We start from the raw sequence: 20,619 nt of genomic DNA on the forward strand, positions 1-20,619 counted from the left end.
TGCACCAAAACCTACAAAAACGACCTAAAAAAGCTAACTAGCAAAACCACCCGGCCACCAGGTCACCTAAGCCTAAAATGGTGGCCGGGGGGAGGAGCCCAACCCACTTATAGGTTGGGCTCCAAAGACAACCAAAAAGAAGCCCAAAAACCGCCCAAACTCAGGCTGCTCTAACATGGCCCCCACCCACCCCTCCCAAACAGCCCGGGGGGGGGACCTCCCAGGGTCGGCTGCCCCCCCCCAAGCCCCCCTCCTTGTGTTCACCGTGCTGGAGCGCTGCTTGCCTTCCTGACCTTCCCGCGCTGGAGCGCTGACTCATGCCTTCCTGCCTTCACCCGCACTGAGAGCTATTTCATTCCTTGGGTTCACCGCGCTGGAGCGCTGCTTGCCTTCCTGACTTCCCCCGCGCTGGAGCGCTGACTCATTCTTTGGTTGCACCACGCTGGAGCGCTATTTTTTTTTCATTTGTTATACCGTGCTGGAGTGCTATTTACTTTCTGAGGTACCTTGCTGGAGCGCTGTTCTTTTATTATTATCTTACCCGCGCTGGAGCGCTAATCTTCTTTCTTTTGTTACACCACTTTGGAGTACTTGTTGCCTGTTTCCTACAAGCTCCACACCAGGGTGCCAGATTGGTTTCTTGCTAGGAGCACTACTCACGGTGAGTCAACTGACTAGACTTCCTAGCTTCATGGTGCCTTCCTGAACAGGTTAAATCCGTTTTCGCTTGTGCAATAGCAAGAGGAGCAGGGGGGGTGATGGTGTGTTTGTGTGTTCACTAAAAGGCTGTTCTTTCTCTTCTCAGTTCCCGGTGCTCACGGATAGTCCCCAGACAGAGGGAGGTTCCTTAACCGGGCAACTAGAACACCACAGCGTTATCTTGGCTTCCTTCCCAGTGCCCATTGACATCCTAGCCTGTTCATAGCCAGCTGGGGTAAGGTGGGTCCGGTGGTGGTCTCTCATGTCGTCTGTGCAAGATTACTTCACAAGTCAAAGGTAAGACTTGTGGGGAACCTGACATTACATTTCAGAGGAAACAAACAGGGCACAGAGTTCAGCCAGCTCAGGGCCTGTTCATAATGTGCACTTTTCAGGACAGTTTGCAGTACTACAAAACTTACTGCAACATGCTAGCCACAAACATGGGTGGCCAAGTTGGTGGAGTGCCACTACGCGGAATTCCACGGAGTTGCCTAAAAATTCAGTGGAATTCCACTCCTCCCTACATGTAGCCAGCAGACCTGGAGGGTTTGTGACTCCCAGACTGCCACCTGCTTTACCTGGAGGACTGCGCATGCGCACGTGCGAGCATGCGTGGTCCTCGCAAGTCGTACAGCGTAGGCATTTTGCTTTTGTACCGAGGAGACCAGGACAGGAGGATGGCAGCCCGGGCATGGCGGACAATGCCAGACCCAGGTAAGACTTCGTTCTCCTCAACCTTAAGTCTCTCTATGGGTTGGGCAGCAGAGGCAAACTCCGCCATGCCACAGAATTGGAGTTTTTGCCCAAACTCTGCAAACTCCGCTGGCGAAGCGGAGTTTGCCACCCAGCCTTAGTCATAAACTGCATGCACATTTTACACATCAGGCTCTCCTATCTTCTCTACTCCGACGGTGGAGTTTCTAGACCCGCAACTAAGGTTTTAGTAGTAATTGAGGGAGGGACTGGAGGGAGTGGATGGAAAAAGGAGCATACTTACCACTGAAGGGGAGGGGATAGGAAGCAGTAATGAGAGGTGTAAGGAAAGTCAAAGAGGTGTTTAGAGTGGAACATCACATACCCACAAAAGTTTAAGCCCACTGATATTAGTATACAAGGAGGGTGACTGTTCCTAAGAAATAGGTGGCTCGTTGGACTGTGGCAGGAGTGAGGGAAACTTCCATATGTGTGTTTGTCTGTATTGTGTTTTTACATGCAGTTATATAAGCGTCTACTTAAGAGTCACTCACTTGAAAAACTCGGATTTGTTGGCACAAAGTACACTAAAGATCTTCGTATAGTGCTCCCAGCATCCTATGTTTTTTTTAGCATTGCATTACCAGCATGCTATGATTTTTATGCTGATATACCCATACCACTAAGACCTTACTATGAATTTCAAGGAAATTCCTGTGACTTGAATTCTTTCTATGTTTTCCTTGTTTTATGTCGGATCAGGGAAACCCAAGTAGGTTTTCATTGTAGATACTTTTGACTTACTTCCCTATTGTAGTGTAGTTCCTATCTTCCCAATAGGCTCTGCGCATTGGAATAGTACCTACAGCAGTAAAGGCCTAGGCCAGACGTTAACTAGGTCTACTACTGTCGATACTAGACTTAATTTTTGGGTTTGCCAGCTAAGCTCAGAGTTCGCTAGAAAGTTTCTCGAATGTTCAAGGAAGAATTACCTGCCCTGATTAGACAAGAAGGGATTTAGTTTCTGACAACCATAGAACATGACAACTTTGCTCTCCCCTAATCAAGAGTCAATCTCCAGAGTCGTGTGAGCACAAGGCAATTATTTTACTCAGTCAGTACGTGCATTCTTAGTCTCATCAGAATGTAGAGAAAAGGAAGAGACGGGCGTGTTCAATAAAAAAGGTGTTATTTATTGATCAGTCTCTTTTCTCATACATGAGAAATGGATCGATATTATTGCAATACTTATAGTTAAGTAAAGTGCATACATTAAAAGCAATAGTATAAAATAATACTGTAAAAACATTGATATGGTTTCTGAGCCATATGATGTTTAAAATGATTAAGATATATTTACATACACATATACATTTGACTAAACGTACTCAACTGGTGTTTCTAAATACGCCTACCCCGTGTACCTGACCTAAGTCTAATGCGTGGGCGGGAATAGAAAGTTACAGTTTAAGTTAAGTTTGTTTTTGCCAAGTGAATAACTAAAGAATTCTCTGTGAGGGGTTATTCAGTTCTGTACCTGGAAGTTAGGATGAATGAGGAATGGTATCTCTTTCTCTGCTCTCGATATTCCAGGCTGCCTGCGAGGGCTGCCCAGAAGCGCCGGTGCTGGGTCTCTCGGCTTGAGATAGCAGCGCGTCTCTCAGCGCGTCAGGAAGGCGGGGCTGCTGCCAGCGGGGTCTGCTTCTGCTCTCGGCTTCGGCAAGGGTGGCTGCTCCGTCTTGTCACCACGCGTGTGTTTGCATAGGGCAAGGTCGGCAATATTTATACCTTAAAGGTGCCGAGATTGACGTAAGGATGGACATAGGTACGTCAATAAAGATGTCATACGACTTGCTCGTTAGCACATTCTTTTGCAAAAGTTCTCTGTGAAATCAAAACAATGGCTGCACGGATTATCCAGGTTGTCATAGGTTTGATTTGTTATGAGAACGTCGTATGCCTTATCAGGGGCTGGAGGAATGTCGCTTGTCTAATTAGATCTCAAGCGTTATGACCTAATCAGATAACACGTTCCTGTGCCGTAGTGTGACTGCGTCAGATAACGGTATCTGCATCATGGGGGTTTTCATGCCTCATGGGCTGACTGTTAGTTAACTTGATAGTTAGTTTAACCAGAATAGGGTCAGGAATAGGGGGACTGATTCAGAACCTATAGAAATACACGACACCCACTCCACGCTAACTATGGTCATATCTACTAATCTATGCATAGTATAACATAGTACAACATACTATAGAGTATAGTGTATACCTTACCACCCCAAAATACATAAATGCATTTTGAAATTTTCAAATATACTGAAAAATTGCAGTCATATATATGGTATGCACTTAAGCTATGAATTAAATGCAAAAGTAAACACGCATTTTTATGCATTATTGCTTTTTGGTATATGAGAAATACACATGAAATGGCTCTTAATATGGCTATACAGAAAGGAAGGTCGAGACCATTTCATCACATAATAAAATATTTGTGAACATACCAGCGGGCAGCTAAAGTCTATAAAGTATCTAAAAATAGAAATCTTAGTTCTCTAGGAATAGTTTCTAACTTTAAGCAGAAGATCAGTGTCCCGGAAAAAAATATATAGAAAAATATTTTAGGGGCTTGCTGAAAAAAATTGCTGTCCGTGAGCTGGAGTGAAATTGTTCATGTGACTTTATTTTTAAAGTTGAAGGCCAAATTCAGGGAACGCCGTGTGCGAGTTTACTCAAAAGTCTCTATTTCTGTTCCGGAGAGAACATCATATCATTCAGGCTTTCGAAAAAACTGTCAACAGCTTCATGGGAAAGTTCCACTAAGTCGGAAATAGGTGTAACCATGCATTCGTGCGCATGATTGTCTCCATTGACATTCTGATTTGCATTGCTGACAGAAGGTCGTACCTGTTCGATGCTGCTTTCATCTTGAACTTCACTACCCTTCAATCGTAGTGGTGAAGATTCCAGGAATGCCGTCATCAGGATTGGCAGCCTTTGAGGGCAGCACAAAGCGTGAACCTTGGTAGGAACCAACAGTGTATCTGCATCCACTGGCGCATCCGATTGTAGCGTCAGACAGGTGTCTAACACGCATTCTTCTCCGCATAGCAGACACCTTAGTACAGGTAAAACACACCTTTGCCACATTGGTCGAAATGATAGAAACCAAGTCATGTTCAGGTCTCTAAGCCAGGAGAGTCCCAGGATTTTTGATATCCGGTCCCGGTATCCAATGGCTAGGATCGTATCTTCCATTGTCGCGAGAGTTTGATCTGTGACATGGGTTGCCATAACGAAAAATAAGGACTAGGAATAGGATTCCTGCAATTAGTCCCAGGATCAGGGGAAGTCCGCCAAAAATCGAATGGACGAAATCTGGAAAAATACCCAGTATGGCTTTGAATGGTGTTAATGCCATCGAAAATACTGTCTTAAATACCTTTGAGACCCCAGTGGTATCAGAAATATTTAAGATTTCGCTCAGGATTTCCGCGAAATGTACGGGGGAATTGGTTGATAATAATGTATGTATCTCTGCAGTCGTCCTTGCGACTTGTAGATCATACGTTTCTTTAGATGACGTGAGTCTTGTAGGCGTCTGAAGAAGCACTGTTTTCATTCTGCTTAAAGTGTCTATTCGAATAGTAGTAATTTTCAAACTGGGCCATGCCCTTGCCTCCCTGTCTGGAAAGGAGCTGGGGAACAAAGAACGTCCACAGCACTTGACCTTGGCCGTCGTAGTGACTAGATAAGGAGTCCCGGGCATAAGACTACAACATCTGCGGTCTACAATAAGAATGTAACTCCCATTATAGAGTCTTTGAAAGAATGGTTCTATTTCAGTTGCAGGTGCGCCTTCCTGGTGACATGAAAGGTTGTATGAATTCCCTTCACAGGCTCCATGCAAACTAATACCGTTACACAGAAGCGTGCCGCTTAGTGACATAGCACAATTGTTGCCACTAAGAAACACTTTCTGTCCTTTATTACTGACACATGCATGTGAATAGGGCAGGTTCCAAGTTGTTTTAAGGTACCCCTTTCCCAATTTCTCGTACATGCCAGCCTGTATATATTTTTGGCAGTATTGAAACCTGAAGGTTGAGATTGGAATATTTATGATTCCGTGTATTATCCATTCACTGACAGGTCGTTCTGACATTGTCATTGGTAATCTTTCTAGTTTTTCAATGCTCAAGATTGTATAATCAGCACCCTTTTGCGCCATACCGATTTGTCTATCAGTAAGGTTAAAGATTTGGAATAGTGACGTTGTGTTGATTAAACGCCAAGGCACATAGCCTGAACGCAGATTTTGTAACGTCCAGCCAAGCTGTACAATAGAACGCAATTGTGACTGACCATGTTGTAATAACAGTAAGTCTTGCGATAATATATCGATTGCTGAAGACACAATGCTGTCCAATGAAAAAATTCTGGAGGACAGAGTCATTAACCCATTGTCCACTACAGAAAGTGATTTTTCCAAATTAATACGATCAATTTCACGTATTCTCTCTGCTGTTTCAATTTGAGTAACCTTCCAGGCCTCATTGTATGCTGCATATACAGAGGCTGCTATGAAACGCTTTTGACGCTGTTTGCGTGGTCCCAGTATGAAATCACGCAAGTCAGCACCATCAGTAAGTAAAGTTAAGTGTTGCTTAATTTCAGGCAGTGTGGAAGTTTGAAGCCATTGAAGGCATAATTTGCCCACACTGTAGGTTGTTATTATCCCTGGGTGATGTCTTTGAGGATATCTAGGGTCTGGCCTGGTCATTTTGAAACCCTGTGTTTTATTCAGGAATCTATCTTGACAGTTATTTGTATCTGTGGGCCAGATCAACCATTGTTTCCAATCAGGATGTGTTCTGTTTTGGTTAAGTATATGGTTTACGTCTATTTCTTCATCTGTATCAGAGTTATTGCTAAACATTGTTGGCTTTGGAATAGACGGGTTATTTAAATCTTTGATTTTGGCTAAGCCAAGACAGGTGGTTTGTTGAACAGTGTCATTTAAAAATATCATTTGTTCTGGGATCATGCAGGCTCTAAACAAAGCTTCTAAACCCTGTACTTGCCATTCTTTTGTACCCCAAACACTTTTCAAATCAATATTTTTGTCCCAATAATCAAATCCAAAAGTATTCATTTTTTCAAAGAATGAATCTGAATATATCAATTTTGTGTTGGTTATCATGGTTTTGCTTCCTGTCTTGTTTGACAATTTAAAATAAAATGTTTCAGCACTATTTGTGTTAAAACCTGAGAAATATGAATATTTGTCATAAACGGTTCTAGAGCTCCCTTTTGGAGGTGTAGCACAATGTTCCCATTGATTATAATTTAAAACATTTCTAGGTTGTGCAGATTTATGCAAGAAATGGTTACCATAATGGTTATAGCAATACACACTATCATAATTTGTAGAACCTTGCAAATAATCATGTTTTGTAAATTTAGCAGACATTACTAAGTCAGACATCATATTGTTAATACTTCCGAAGTCCCAATCATCAGCAAATGAGTTTGGTTTTGCAAAGTCACTCAAGGAGATCTTGATTTGGTGTGGATATTTCAGGATCTCGACCGGACCATAAATTTCATAGTCAGTGTTGTCCCAGGCTACCCCACCAGGTATCGGAATTGCTGTGAAGTTGGCTGAAGAAAGTTCTGAAGAAAGTTCTCTTTTCTCGACGTGTGAAGATGTGTGTGGTTTGAGGACCAAGTTGATGTTCTGACTTGCTGTGTCCATTTTAGCATATTTTCCCTCAATGAAGCGTCCCAAAGTAAATACCATGATGAGCCAAAGTATGAGGATAAATGCACCAAAACCCACCCAAAATTCAATCCATGGAGAAATCAGATATGTTTCTTTCAGTTGTTTCAAAAGTTCCTTAGCTTTGTCTTTAAAGGATTTTGATGATGGCTGTGTCTTTTGTTCGCTGAAACCTTCAGAGGAATCATCGAAGTTGATGAAGTAACCAGATGCAGTTCTGTCAATTGTTCCAATTGGTTCAGGATTTTTGTTTCTTGCATTTTCACTTGGTACTTCAGTATAGATTGGTGTGTCTCTGCTAAATGTCTTTATTTGGGTTTTCAGAGGTCTGAGTTCTATTGCATTGTTGCATAGTCCTTGTTGTTCTTCTGTAGGCGTTTCGAATGTGATGAGCCTCTTTGATAGGACCTCTGTACTGGTAGCAAACCTTGGTGTTCTGCTACTTATTGGGAGTCCACTTGGCCTACCGTTTGTTATCGGCCACATGTTGTGGTTTTACCAGGTCGATGGATACAACTCGGTTCTCCTTTTTTCCAGCAAGTGGCGGTAGTACAACTGATCTTGTCCCGTTGACAGACAAGACAGGAACTGCTTTTCTGTAAGAAGGCCCAAATTCCTTCTTTACCGCGATCTTCTCCCTGACTAGATCCCCGACTTTTGGAATCCAGACAGGTCTTGCTGGGACAGGTGGTGATTCTTCAGTGGTTGTTGGCTGTTGTTTCAACTGTATGTTGCTCAGGTCTTTTCTTGTTTTGTTTAAGTCCTGCAAAATAGCCAAACGGTCTTTGACATCAAAGGTTTTTTCTATTACCACTGAAGTCTGACTATCAAGGTCAGAGATCAACATCCTAGTTCCGAATAATAATTCGTACGGACTGAATCCCCTCAGAGAATTTCTTGGCAAGTTATTTAGACTACGTTGGACACTTATTAGATGTTTGACCCACCCAGCTCCCGAACCTAATACCTTTGCCGTTATAGATTGCTTTATGTCACGGTTTTTTCTTTCAACAATTCCGTTCCCCTCAGGGTGAAATGGACAAGAGTACCGCAATTGCACGCCCATGCTGACCATGGCCTCCTTATAAGCCCGAGAGCTGAAAGCAGGACCATTGTCAGAATGCAGAATGCCAATTGCGTATGTGCCGATGAAGACCCGCACATCTTTTATAACAGTTCTGGCGTCAGCCGTTCGCTGGGGCCACATCCATATAAATCTCGTGCATGAGTCCACTGCGACCAAGATATATTTATAGTTACCATCCCTTTGTAAGGGACCGCAGTGGTCCAGATAAACACAGGCTAATGGTTTATCCGAGATTAGAAGGGGCGTCTGAGCTGGACGTCTCACCGTTGATACTTTCATTTTTTGACATATTTCACATCCTAGAACATAGTTCCTTGTTTGTCTTCTCATTTGTGGCCACCAGTATCTCTGTTTTAATAATGATACTGTGGCTGAGACGCCAGCATGGATAGAAGCAAGCCCTTCGTGTGCCGCTATTATTAGTCCTAACCTATGTTCCATGTTTGGAATTGCCCTATCCCCCACTCCAGGGATTCGAGCAAAAGGAACATTGTTTGCATCAGTTATGTATGAGTATTTTACTGGAAAGCCTTTAGGGAGTGGTTCTATCGAATCCTTTTCTGAAGCGCTGACAGCTTGTAATATTTCGCTGTCTATTTTTGTTTTTGACCGGGTGACGGCAGCTACGGAAGCCGTTTGCACAGCTGCTTTCGCGGCCTCATCAGCCAATGAATTCCCTGCAACGTGAACGCCATCACGTTGATGACTCAGTGTATGTACCACGTGAGTCTTTGGTAGTTCTTTTTGTAAAAGAGCTACTTGTTCCCAGAGCATCTTATGCTTGATTGTGCCACCCTTTGCATCCTTGAAACCGTTTTGAAGCCAGATCTGCAAGTATTCATTATAAGACTGAACGCAATAATACGAATCGCACACTATAAGTGTGGGGAATTCTCGATCGGTATTTTCAAGCGCCATCTTGAATGCTAGTAGTTCAGCTCGCTGAGCTGTGCAATCTCCTAGAGATTGTGTTTTAGTGAGGGTTGGTTTAAATTTCCCTTCGTGCCAACGACCTTTAACAATCGCGCACGCAGCACTGTAAGCTTGTTTACCCCCTACTGCGGGTTGTGCTGGTCCGTCTGTATATATTATACAGCCGTAGTGTTCTAGAGGCAGAATTTCGGTTGGCGGAGGACATTCAAATTCATATTGGAGAAATTCTTGTGTTTTTAAGTAAGGATCAAATTCGTACACCACGTCTGTTGCAGCAAGAGAGTTAGCCCATTGTATCCATCTCGGATGGAGTGCTTTAGCATTTGGAATGCTTGCCTTTGTTACCGCCTCTAAGGCTGGTATTGGTGTCACGATTACTATTCGTTTACCTTGTGCCAGGGCTCGTTCTTTTGCTATAGCTGTCTGCGTTGCTGTAAGAATTTTTTCCGTTGGGCTAAATTTCATTTCAGCCTTAGTGTACAAGTGTGATTTGAATGCAATTGGTACCTTTTCCCCCTCATTAGAGGTTAGGTACGTGAATCCGCATCTCCCTGGGATGACTCGGATCACAAGGTTGCGTGTATTATCACGGGTTTCTAATTTTGTTTTAATTAGCATGTCTGTTTGTAAGGATCTCAAAATTTCTGTGTGTGTTTGAGTCCAACTGGATCTTTTAAAGTCTGGTTTAATTAGATCATAAAGGGGTTTGACCCTTTCTGCGTAATTTGCAATGTATGTTCTTCCGAAATTTAGGAAGCCTAGAATTGACTGTAAGTTTTTTAGTGTTTTAGGAGCTTGGATAACGGCACATTTCTCTAGGAAATTGTCTGCCAGGCTTTTGCCTTCACTTGATAACTCATATCCTAAGAATAGGACTGTCAGATGGGCAATTCTGGATTTTTTGAAGTTGAATTTGTAACCCTCTGCAGCGAACCCAAGAATTATGGTGTTCACTCTTTTCAAGTGAGTCTCCAAGTCATCATCTGTTAAGTAAATGTCATCGACATAAGATAATGCTTCATCATCATATAGTTGTAGTAATTCTGTTACTCTCGCTGAGAATACCCCAGGGCTGTTCTTGTACCCCTGGGCTAACCGACAGAATTGTTTTTGAGTGCCATTTACTGAGAATGCAGTTAAATATCTGCTCTCTGGTGCTATGTTTTGACAAAAGAATCCATTGGAGATGTCCAAGGTTGTTTTGTATTTTTTGCGCACTATGTTATTCATTAGTGCAGCACTGTGTGAGTTTTGCACTGCAAAAGTTTTGCAACATGTGTTAAGGTGTCGGTAATCCAAAACTAGACGGTATGAATTGTCTGGTTTGGAGACCGGAAACAAAGGATTGTTCATTTGTGAGGTGCAAGTTTCAATCACCCCCTGGTATTCTAGCTGATCTAGTATTTCATTTACTTGTTTTTTAGCTTCTTGCTTAATTGGGTACTGCCTTTGTGCAGTTGGTTGTGATTTTAACTGGATTTTGTGAGGAGGAGAATCCTCATCCCATCCTACGTGATTTTTATATAAAGCAGGTGCTAAGGCCACTGCCCACTTTCTAGCAAGTGTATATTTTTTATGAATCGGTATTTGATTCGAGAAGGCAGGCATAATTACTTCTTCGCCATGAGAGCACTCCCTGACAAACTCTGGTGGCCAGTCTTTTTCAGCTAGAAGGATGTCATAGCCTTTGGAGAGGTTATCCCAAAATAGTCCCCTTATTTTCCTAGTCTTATCTCCCTCTATACGTAATGTTATCTCGTATATCTTGTGGGGCTTGCTAACTCTGGTATCTGCAGTTTCCACTTGAAGGTATTCATTCGTGTCCACTGTCTCCAGATGATTCATAAGGACTTTGCGAGCTATGCTCACCTCTGCTGCGCTGTCTAGCATTGTCTGAGCCCATTCTCCGTTTTTCAGTTGTGTCCTCAGTATTCTCGGCATTGTTAACTACCTTGATACTGGCTACCTTCTTTTTTGGAAATTGTAATTTCTTTTTCAGTTGAGCAGGTTCCTTGTCTTTGGACTTGGCGTGCTCTTCTGATCGTCCTCTTCTTTCCGATTTCTGCGAGGAATTCTGAAAAGATTGAGAGGGACGCGTATCAATGTCTTGATATCTATCAGGTTTTTTAATATTATCCCTATTTCTAAGGTTATATCTATTCCCAGAGGGGTCACTCTGCGGTGACCTCTGTCTTTGGTTTGGAGATTTCTCTCTTCGCCTAGGAGACCTTCCTCTGGACTGGAATTTCTTTTCTTTGGGATTGGATTGTTTGTTTCCATCCCAGTTCTTTTTTGGTGAATTATTATTATTAAAAAATATTTTTTCTGGACTTGTAGTCAGTTGCGGTTTTACTGGTATTCCACCTAGACTATCTCTGCCTAGTTCCTCATAGGATTTTTCTATGATTCTGGCAATTTCAGCTGGTTGGTCTGCTATATCTGTCTCTTTTAACCTCTGGCGGATCGCCACGTTTGCTGCTTCACCTTTTATGTTGGCTAGTAATATAGCCGAGACCTGCTTGAAGTCTTTCAGTAATTTCATACCAAGAGTTAAAGCAGGTTCTGGACCGTATTCATCTTGAATTTGTTTTAGCACATCTGGTATCACCGAAATGGATGGGACACCGTGCGTTTTTGTATAGATGGAAGCAAAGACTGTACCCCAAGTGTCACAGTCCTCAATGTGTGGTGCGATTCCCATTGGGAGACATATAGTCAGAATCCTGTGTTTTTCTAATGGGGTGGTGTCAGGAAACACCGCCTCTATTTGGGTGATTTTCTGTGCCAACCAGAATGGTATTTGTTCCCGTTTAGCTGGGACTTTACCTAGGCAGGATTGGATGTTCTGTGGTGTAATTTTATTTGTGTTCCCCTGGTGAGGGGTCAGCTGTGGAAGTTTAATCGCTGGCTGAATTGTTGAAGTCCGCATTACATACGGAACTAATTGTCTGTGAATTTTTAGTAATTGTTTTAGCTGTATTAACAGCTGTGGGGCAGGCATCTCGTCGATGTCTGGATGTGGTGTGTATCCGGCTAAGACCGGCCACGTTGCTCCTGGTCTTCCTAAAGGACCGAGCCTTGTAATGTGATTATTGTGTTTTAGGGCGCCATCAAATAAGAGCAAATGCTCTTGGAATTTGAGTGGTACTTCCACCTCCTCGAAAGGAGTGTACTCATTAGGAGGTTCCTCTACTTTGTAATAGTGGAAGTACTTTGTTACAGCATTTGCTGCTGGAAAATGTATCCATGTATAGTATACCTCTGTCTGCCGATATTCGTGTGCCTCAATTACGAATATGACTGTACCACCTCTAGGTGTCAGTCCATTTTCTATAAGTTTTAAGGTTATAGATCTCCTTTTAATGACCGGAATGAGTGTTATATCCGGGTCTGCTTCGAGTGCTGTAGCATCAGCTGCTGCTATTTCAGCTGCTAATCTAACTGCCTCTCTTTCGTCATCACTGTCTCCCATTTTACAGACAGGATGGTATTATGTTTATTTGGAGATCAGGTTTCTTTATGGAAACAGAGATTAGATGCACAATATTTTGGAACACTGTTTATCCTTCAACGTTGACTAGACCAAGAACCATACATAGGAGTTCCCTCCTGCGAGGTTTTGGAGGATATTACCTTTCACCCACTCCAGACGTCTTTGGAGTATGTGGGAAAAGGGGTCTGAGTGAGAAAGCACGACTGAGTTACTCTAAATGTCTTACGTTAGTTTTATCGCCCTTTCCAAACGCGTTGGGCGCCATGTAGTGTAGTTCCTATCTTCCCAATAGGCTCTGCGCATTGGAATAGTACCTACAGCAGTAAAGGCCTAGGCCAGACGTTAACTAGGTCTACTACTGTCGATACTAGACTTAATTTTTGGGTTTGCCAGCTAAGCTCAGAGTTCGCTAGAAACTTTCTCGAATGTTCAAGGAAGAATTACCTCCCCTGATTAGACAAGAAGGGATTTAGTTTCTGACAACCATAGAACATGACAACTTTGCTCTCCCCTAATCAAGAGTCAATCTCCAGAGTCGTGTGAGCACAAGGCAATTATTTTACTCAGTCAGTACGTGCATTCTTAGTCTCATCAGAATGTAGAGAAAAGGAAGAGACGGGCGTGTTCAATAAAAAAGGTGTTATTTATTGATCAGTCTCTTTTCTCATACATGAGAAATGGATCGATATTATTGCAATACTTATAGTTAAGTAAAGTGCATACATTAAAAGCAATAGTATAAAATAATACTGTAAAAACATTGATATGGTTTCTGAGCCATATGATGTTTAAAATGATTAAGATATATTTACATACACATATGCATTTGACTAAACGTACTCAACTGGTGTTTCTAAATACGCCTACCCCGTGTACCTGACCTAAGTCTAATGCGTGGGCGGGAATAGAAAGTTACAGTTTAAGTTAAGTTTGTTTTTGCCAAGTGAATAACTAAAGAATTCTCTGTGAGGGGTTATTCAGTTCTGTACCTGGAAGTTAGGATGAATGAGGAATGGTATCTCTTTCTCTGCTCTCGATATTCCAGGCTGCCTGCGAGGGCTGCCCAGAAGCGCCGGTGCTGGGTCTCTCGGCTTGAGATAGCAGCGCGTCTCTCAGCGCGTCAGGAAGGCGGGGCTGCTGCCAGCGGGGTCTGCTTCTGCTCTCGGCTTCGGCAAGGGTGGCTGCTCCGTCTTGTCACCACGCGTGTGTTTGCATAGGGCAAGGTCGGCAATATTTATACCTTAAAGGTGCCGAGATTGACGTAAGGATGGACATAGGTACGTCAATAAAGATGTCATACGACTTGCTCGTTAGCACATTCTTTTGCAAAAGTTCTCTGTGAAATCAAAACAATGGCCGCACGGATTATCCAGGTTGTCATAGGTTTGATTTGTTATGAGAACGTCGTATGCCTTATCAGGGGCTGGAGGAATGTCGCTTGTCTAATTAGATCTCAAGCGTTATGACCTAATCAGATAACACGTTCCTGTGCCGTAGTGTGACTGCGTCAGATAACGGTATCTGCATCATGGGGGTTTTCATGCCTCATGGGCTGACTGTTAGTTAACTTGATAGTTAGTTTAACCAGAATAGGGTCAGGAATAGGGGGACTGATTCAGAACCTATAGAAATACACGACACTATTAGTCTTTAAAGAATCAACTGACATTCCTAGATCTATGCACCCCGCTTTGACTAAGGCTAGGGACACCTGATTTGTTTTTTTGCCCTGATGAAATGCCACAGATCCCCCTAGGACCTCAAAGGCATGAAACATGGTGACCTTCTAGAACACCCATCAAGAGATTGTCGGTCTTCATAACTACAGCTGACAGTCAACACATTTTTAAGCCCGCCAAGAGGACGCTTGATTAAAATAAACTTCAGTACTCCTTAGGTAGTTTTAGGTCACTTCATTACTTAATTTCACCACTTCACCCTCCCCACACACCCGCACTCATTATCACAGCTATTAACAAAAGATCTCTGCCAAAAAGCCCTCTCCTGGGGCTCGTGGGGAATTTGAGCGCAGCCTCAAGAGGATCAATACCTGATGACACCCACATTCGTATGTGAGGGCACTACCTTCCAATAAGGAAGGTTCCCTCAGTCCTGCAACAGTCCAACCAGCCACCTCTTTCTTACGAACAGTCACCTTCCTTGTATATTAATATTCCCCCTTGGGAGCAAGGGTACTAGACCTTTAAATAGCTCTCTGTCCCCCTTCTTTTATGTTAGCAATAAGACAATTGATATTCACAACTGCACTTCTAAAGTTATTAATGCTCAAAAAACTGTAGTAAAGCAGGCATGACACATGGTCAAACACTGGTACTGAAACACCCTTCCATAGAAATAATGGAGGCAGGGACTTTAAAAAAACACACATAGCAAATAATGCTAAATTAAATGTATTTAGAATAATAATGTAAACATTACTGACTTAGATTAATGCATATATATATATATTTTTTTTTTTTATAAATTAATGTTTATTATAATTCCATAAACTTAATACATTCTAAAATAAAAATGTATGCAAAAAGAATTAGAATTTTTTTTTTCATTGAAATTTAAACATCACTGCAAAAATTATTCATGCATCATTTCATTTTTTTTATGTTTAACAACGTATTTCATTTAGGGGAGAAGATTTGGCCGCCTATTGCTGACTAGATTTAATCATATTGCTTGAATTTGTTTTTGTATGTCATATGTATTTAAGCTGGATTTTTTCTCTACTCTTGTACTGCTGTATTTCCTTGCAAGAAAACAATAAAAATAAAAATAAAAAAAACAACGTATTTCATTTAAGTGACTTCATGAAAAGTGAAGAAATGAATCCTGGAGATATATACATAAATGATTTCAACACTTGCATCACACCTGGTTACAACATTAACAACAATGAATCACCTGCAGCCAATCTGCATTCAAATGTAACGTGCACAGCAAAACTCTTTTTCTGCCTTAACTATGACATTAAATGTATTTATGGGTTTGGTCCTTGTTTTCAGGCGGAAGGATAGAGAAAGTTTTAAGGCAAGGAATACAAATCTTTTGTGTGTAAAAAGAAGCTGTTATTTCCAAATACCACTTCTCACCTGATGTGATCCTGAACATGGTAGCTGAGCAGGAGCTGAATCTACCTGCAGCCACTTCCAGGCTAGCGTGACCTTTGTCAACCTTTGACATTATTGTGATTTTTTAAAGGATCTTCTCAGCATGACTAATGTACTGAACATTCCCTGGCTCAAGTTTGTATCAGTCTGGGTTCTAAAGCTGGGCCTAACAAAACTGTGGGAAAATCCGGGAAACATCATAAGGGAAAGGTTGGAGCCTTTTAGACTCGCTTTTGGGCATTTGTTCTTGAACAATACATCTTGAATAAGAACAATGGACACTTACCAAACAGGTTCTTCGAGTTCAAAAACAACCTGCAATTTGAATAGTTTTTAGATGTTATTGCACCTCCACTTGCTAAAAACCTGTACGTTGGAATTGAAAATGTTTTGAGAAAGGATATTATAGTTACCAAACCCAAACAAGAAAATTATTAGGTGCCGTCAGCAGAACTGTGATAGGGAACCCTCAGGCACCAACAGAGTTAGTGACCAGTTTCATCATTGGGTTCCTTTTGTGGGCAAGTGAATTACAGCCTGATTCATGTACAGGCCGTTTTGCGTGGCCCTAATAGCGAATCATAGCGATTCGCTATTGAGGACACGCAAAACGGCATTCATGTAGGAATTGCTAATTAAATAGCGATTCCTACATGTTCTTTATTTGCGAGTAGCAATTTGCTACTCGCAAAAACTCCCCATTCATTCCTATGGGCCAAGAGGCCCATAGGAATGAATGGGGAGTATCCCTTATTTGCGAGTAGCAATTTGCTACTCGCAAATAAGATAGCGATTTTAAGGGTGCCAGGGGTGTCCAAAGGACGCCCTGTAGCACCCCTAAAATGCACATTTGAACAGGTGTTGCGCACACACATGTCCAAAGGACATGTGTGTGTGCAACATGCAACTCAGAAAAATGCTTTTAAAAGCATTTTTCTGAGTTTTTGCTATTTACCGACAGGTCTGACCTCTCGGTAAATAGCGGCCCCAAAAGTGCAAAATCGCTATTTTTTATTGTGTCATGAATAGCATTTGAGGAATCTCTAATAGAGATTCCTTAAATGCTATTCCTTGCATATTTGCTAATTCTTAAATAGCGATTTTTGCATTTGGGATCATGAATACCAAATGCAAAAATCGCACTCGCAAAGGGCCAGATTCTCAGAATCTGGCCCTTTTGCGAGCGCTTTTGGCTACATGAATCAGGCTGATGAATACCAAATGCAAAAATCGCACTCGCAAAGGGCCAGATTCTCAGAATCTGGCCCTTTTGCGAGCGCTTTTGGCTACATGAATCAGGCTGTTAGTGCTGTTACGTGAGAAAAGTGAATATTAAAAGAAAATGTAATTGCTCCCTAAAAATCTTTAATAAAGGGACAGTCCACTTTCACTAAAAACAGTGTAGTAAGCGGACAAAGTTAATTTGAACCAAAAATGTCCTATATAAATAGTTAATTAGGTCGAGATGTTTCTGCTTTCACGAGCTATTTTCACTCAGCATTCATCAGGACCTTATAAACCCCAAACTAATAGCCCACGCACCGTAAAGCGTGAACTAAAGGAAGGGGATGAAAAAAAGTTGTGTTCCAAACAGACTCTCGGAATTCCCGTGCGGATGCCCTCTTTAAAGTCAGGGTTCTCCAATCTGAAAGATACAAAGCATTTTTGGTAATACACCAGAATCACAGTCCTTTGAATCAGAAAAAAGACCAAATGATATAGTATAACCCAGCCAACGCACCAAGAGAAACAGTCATTCACCGTGTCATAAATAAAACACTCAAGTCGAGACAATCATAACTCAAACATAAATGCTTGATGCTTGATGTTTTGCACGGCCACATATAACTCAATATGCCTGCCCGCTTCATCTCCACTTGACTCGCCTTTTTATTCGAGACGGGAAATATTTGGCATTAATAACCTTTTATAATTTCACCATCACCCTTAATGGTATGTGGTTTGACCAAAAATGATCAATTTAAGTGCCCGCTATAAATAAATAAAATACACCATATACAATGGAAGATGTGTTTACAAATAGAGATAAGGTTTAAAAACTCACTAATTGTATAAGTTGTGATCTCAACAGGGGCTCGTGGCAGGGGAAACCTTCACGCACGGGATCGCTGCAACAATTAATTAAGGCGGTTTACCGTTTTAGCTCAAACAGAATAGACCTCGAGAGAAGTATCCACTCAGGGTCCCTGTGGCATTGTGATGAAAAACGAAAATGTTTCAGGTATATTTTGTCGTAAAGGACCACTTACCGGCGACAACCCGCTGAAGCACCTAATGCAAACACATCCACGGCCCGAACACAATGGTGGCTTGAACCGGGTGCGTTACAAAAGGACGTCAGCGGCGTCAGCGTAAACCACGTGATTCTGTTGGTACTCTGGTTCTTAAAGGTATACCAACCCTTAACGGCACATTTGTTATATCGCGTAAATTATCTTTGTTTGCAAAAGTATTTCTGTATATAAAAATACTCAGTTGTGAGTTGATGTAAATGATTCTAATCAGTACTTTTATACGCTGCCAAATCATGTAAACAGAGGAATGACACAAATAAATATGCTATTTTTCTGTTCGTTTCAAGAAAACTTTATTGACAACAACCTTATCGGATTTCATCTGTTGTCATGGATCCAATGTTCCTAACTGAAGAACTAAGTACAGACATATAGGCAAACCAAGAATGCAATGGCAGCAATTATTAGTATACAACAGTTGTGGCCTCTCCCTTATAAATATAACCTAGTTTGTGACACTTGTCTAGGGATAGTCTAAAATAACGCCATGGCTGAGAATGCTACCCTGGATCAGCCTACATAAAGCAACGGGTGTGGCTATCAGCGTCTCATAACCGAACCCCAGGGAACAGCATCATTGAGGCCCAACTCATGTGTGGAAAGGCGGTAAATCCACCGCTGTTCTTTCTCAAAGATACTACCTTCAGTACCTTGTTTGAGCTGCTCTATGATGGTCCATTTAATATCATTGGGGTTTTGATTTGTTTGTAAAAAATGAGCAGTTAATTTGGTTGTGCTCTTGCGACACCTGATTTTGCTGCGATGTTCGCAGAAACGTTGCTTAATTTTTCTAGTAGTCATGCCCACGTATTTCAAATCACAAAGACATGTGATTAAATAAATTACATTACCAGAATTGCAATTTGTGTGGCTCCTTTGGTACCAGATTTTGCCAGGTTCAAGATCCAATGTTTTAGAAATAACGGTTAACTGACAAACACTACACCCCCCGCAGGGAAAATGACCAGGTACTGGTGGAAGGCCCCAGGCATTCAACACATCCTGTTCCCTTCTGACATCATTTATTCTGGGACGGGTATGCACTAGGGAGTCTTGCAAACTTCTTTCTTGCTTATATGAGAAAAGGGGTTTCTGCCAATCATGTTTGTTACTAGTTAAGATTTACCAATGCTTCCCAATGCAGCGGCTCACAGCATTAGAAATATTGCTTTAAAGAGGGCTTCCGCGCGGGAATTCCGTGAGTCTGTTTGGAACACAACTTTTTTTCATCCCCTTCCCTTAGTTCGCGCTTTAGGGTGCGTGGGCTATTAGTTTGGGGTTTATATGGTCCTGATGAATGCTGAATGAAAATAGCTCGTGAAAGCAGAAAAATGTCGACCTAATTCACTATTTATATAGGACATTTTTGGTTCAAATTAACTTAACCATCTTTTGTCCGCTTACTACACTGTTTTTAGTGAAAGTGGACTGTCCCTTTATTAAAGAATTTTTAGGGAGCAGTTACATTTTCTTTTAATATTCACTTTTCTCACGTAACGGCACTAATTCACTTGCCCACAAAAGGAACCCATTGATGAAACTGGTCACTAACTCTCTTGGTGCCTGAGGGTTCCCTATCACAGTTCTGCTGACTGCACCTAATAATTTTTTTGTTTGGGTTTGGTAACTATAATATCCTCTCTCAAAACATTTTTTATTTTAATGTATATGGTTACTCTTTAGTTGTTTGATATATTTGATTTAAGGGGTGTAAGAGTGACTACTTGACCTATTCCTCTCTTGTTGATTCAGATACAAACCTGTACGTCCACTTCAGATTGGAACTTACAAATTAAATCTCATACAAATACATGGAGCTTAGGACAGGCTTCCCGTACGTGTCCAGTTTGCAGTATGGATCATGAAATGGAGGACAATATTTCGTTTTTCTGTCCGGGATATCTTGGTACGGGCCGTGAGTGGATACGTCCGGTGTGTCTGAACCACACACTTTTCTCACGTAACGGCACTAATTCACTTGCCCACAAAAGGAACCCAATGATGAAACTGGTCACTAACTCTCTTGGTGCCTGAGGGTTCCCTATAACAGTTCTGCTGACTGCACCTAATAATTTTTTTGTTTGGGTTTGGTAACTATAATATCCTTTCTCAAAACATTTTTAATTTTAATGTATATGGTTACTCTTTAGTTGTTTGATATATTTGATTTAAGGGGTGTAAGAGTGACTACTTGACCCATTCCTCTCTTGTTGATTCAGATAGAAACCTGTACCTCCACTTCAGATTGGAACTTACAAATTAAATCTCATACAAATACATGGAGCTTAGGACAGGCTTCCCGTACGTGTCCAGTTTGCAGTATGGATCATGAAATGGAGGACAATATTTAGTTTTTCTGTCCGGGATAGCTTGGTACGGGTCGTAAGTGGATACGTCCGGTGTGTCTGAACCAGGGGACTACCCATTATTTAGTACCATATAGGGTCTTAAAAACATGTTGGTTGGCCGAAAGGGGGCCCGGCGACGTG

At 41.8% G+C, this 20,619-nt stretch overlaps 1 long non-coding RNA gene across 1 annotated transcript in view; it reads left to right on the forward strand.

Moving 5' to 3' along the window:
- The first annotated feature begins 264 nt into the window (after positions 1 to 264).
- Positions 265 to 20,619, forward strand: part of LOC144761474 (uncharacterized) — a 46,563-nt gene continuing 26,208 nt past the window's right edge. Inside the window, exons 1-2 of the long non-coding RNA XR_013595737.1 lie at positions 265 to 661; positions 806 to 996. This is a non-coding gene — a long non-coding RNA (uncharacterized LOC144761474). The remainder of the gene's footprint in view (positions 662 to 805; positions 997 to 20,619) is intronic.

The sequence above is a fragment of the Lissotriton helveticus genome, chromosome 6 (genome assembly GCF_964261635.1).
Source record: "Lissotriton helveticus chromosome 6, aLisHel1.1, whole genome shotgun sequence".
Taxonomy (NCBI): domain Eukaryota; kingdom Metazoa; phylum Chordata; class Amphibia; order Caudata; family Salamandridae; genus Lissotriton; species Lissotriton helveticus.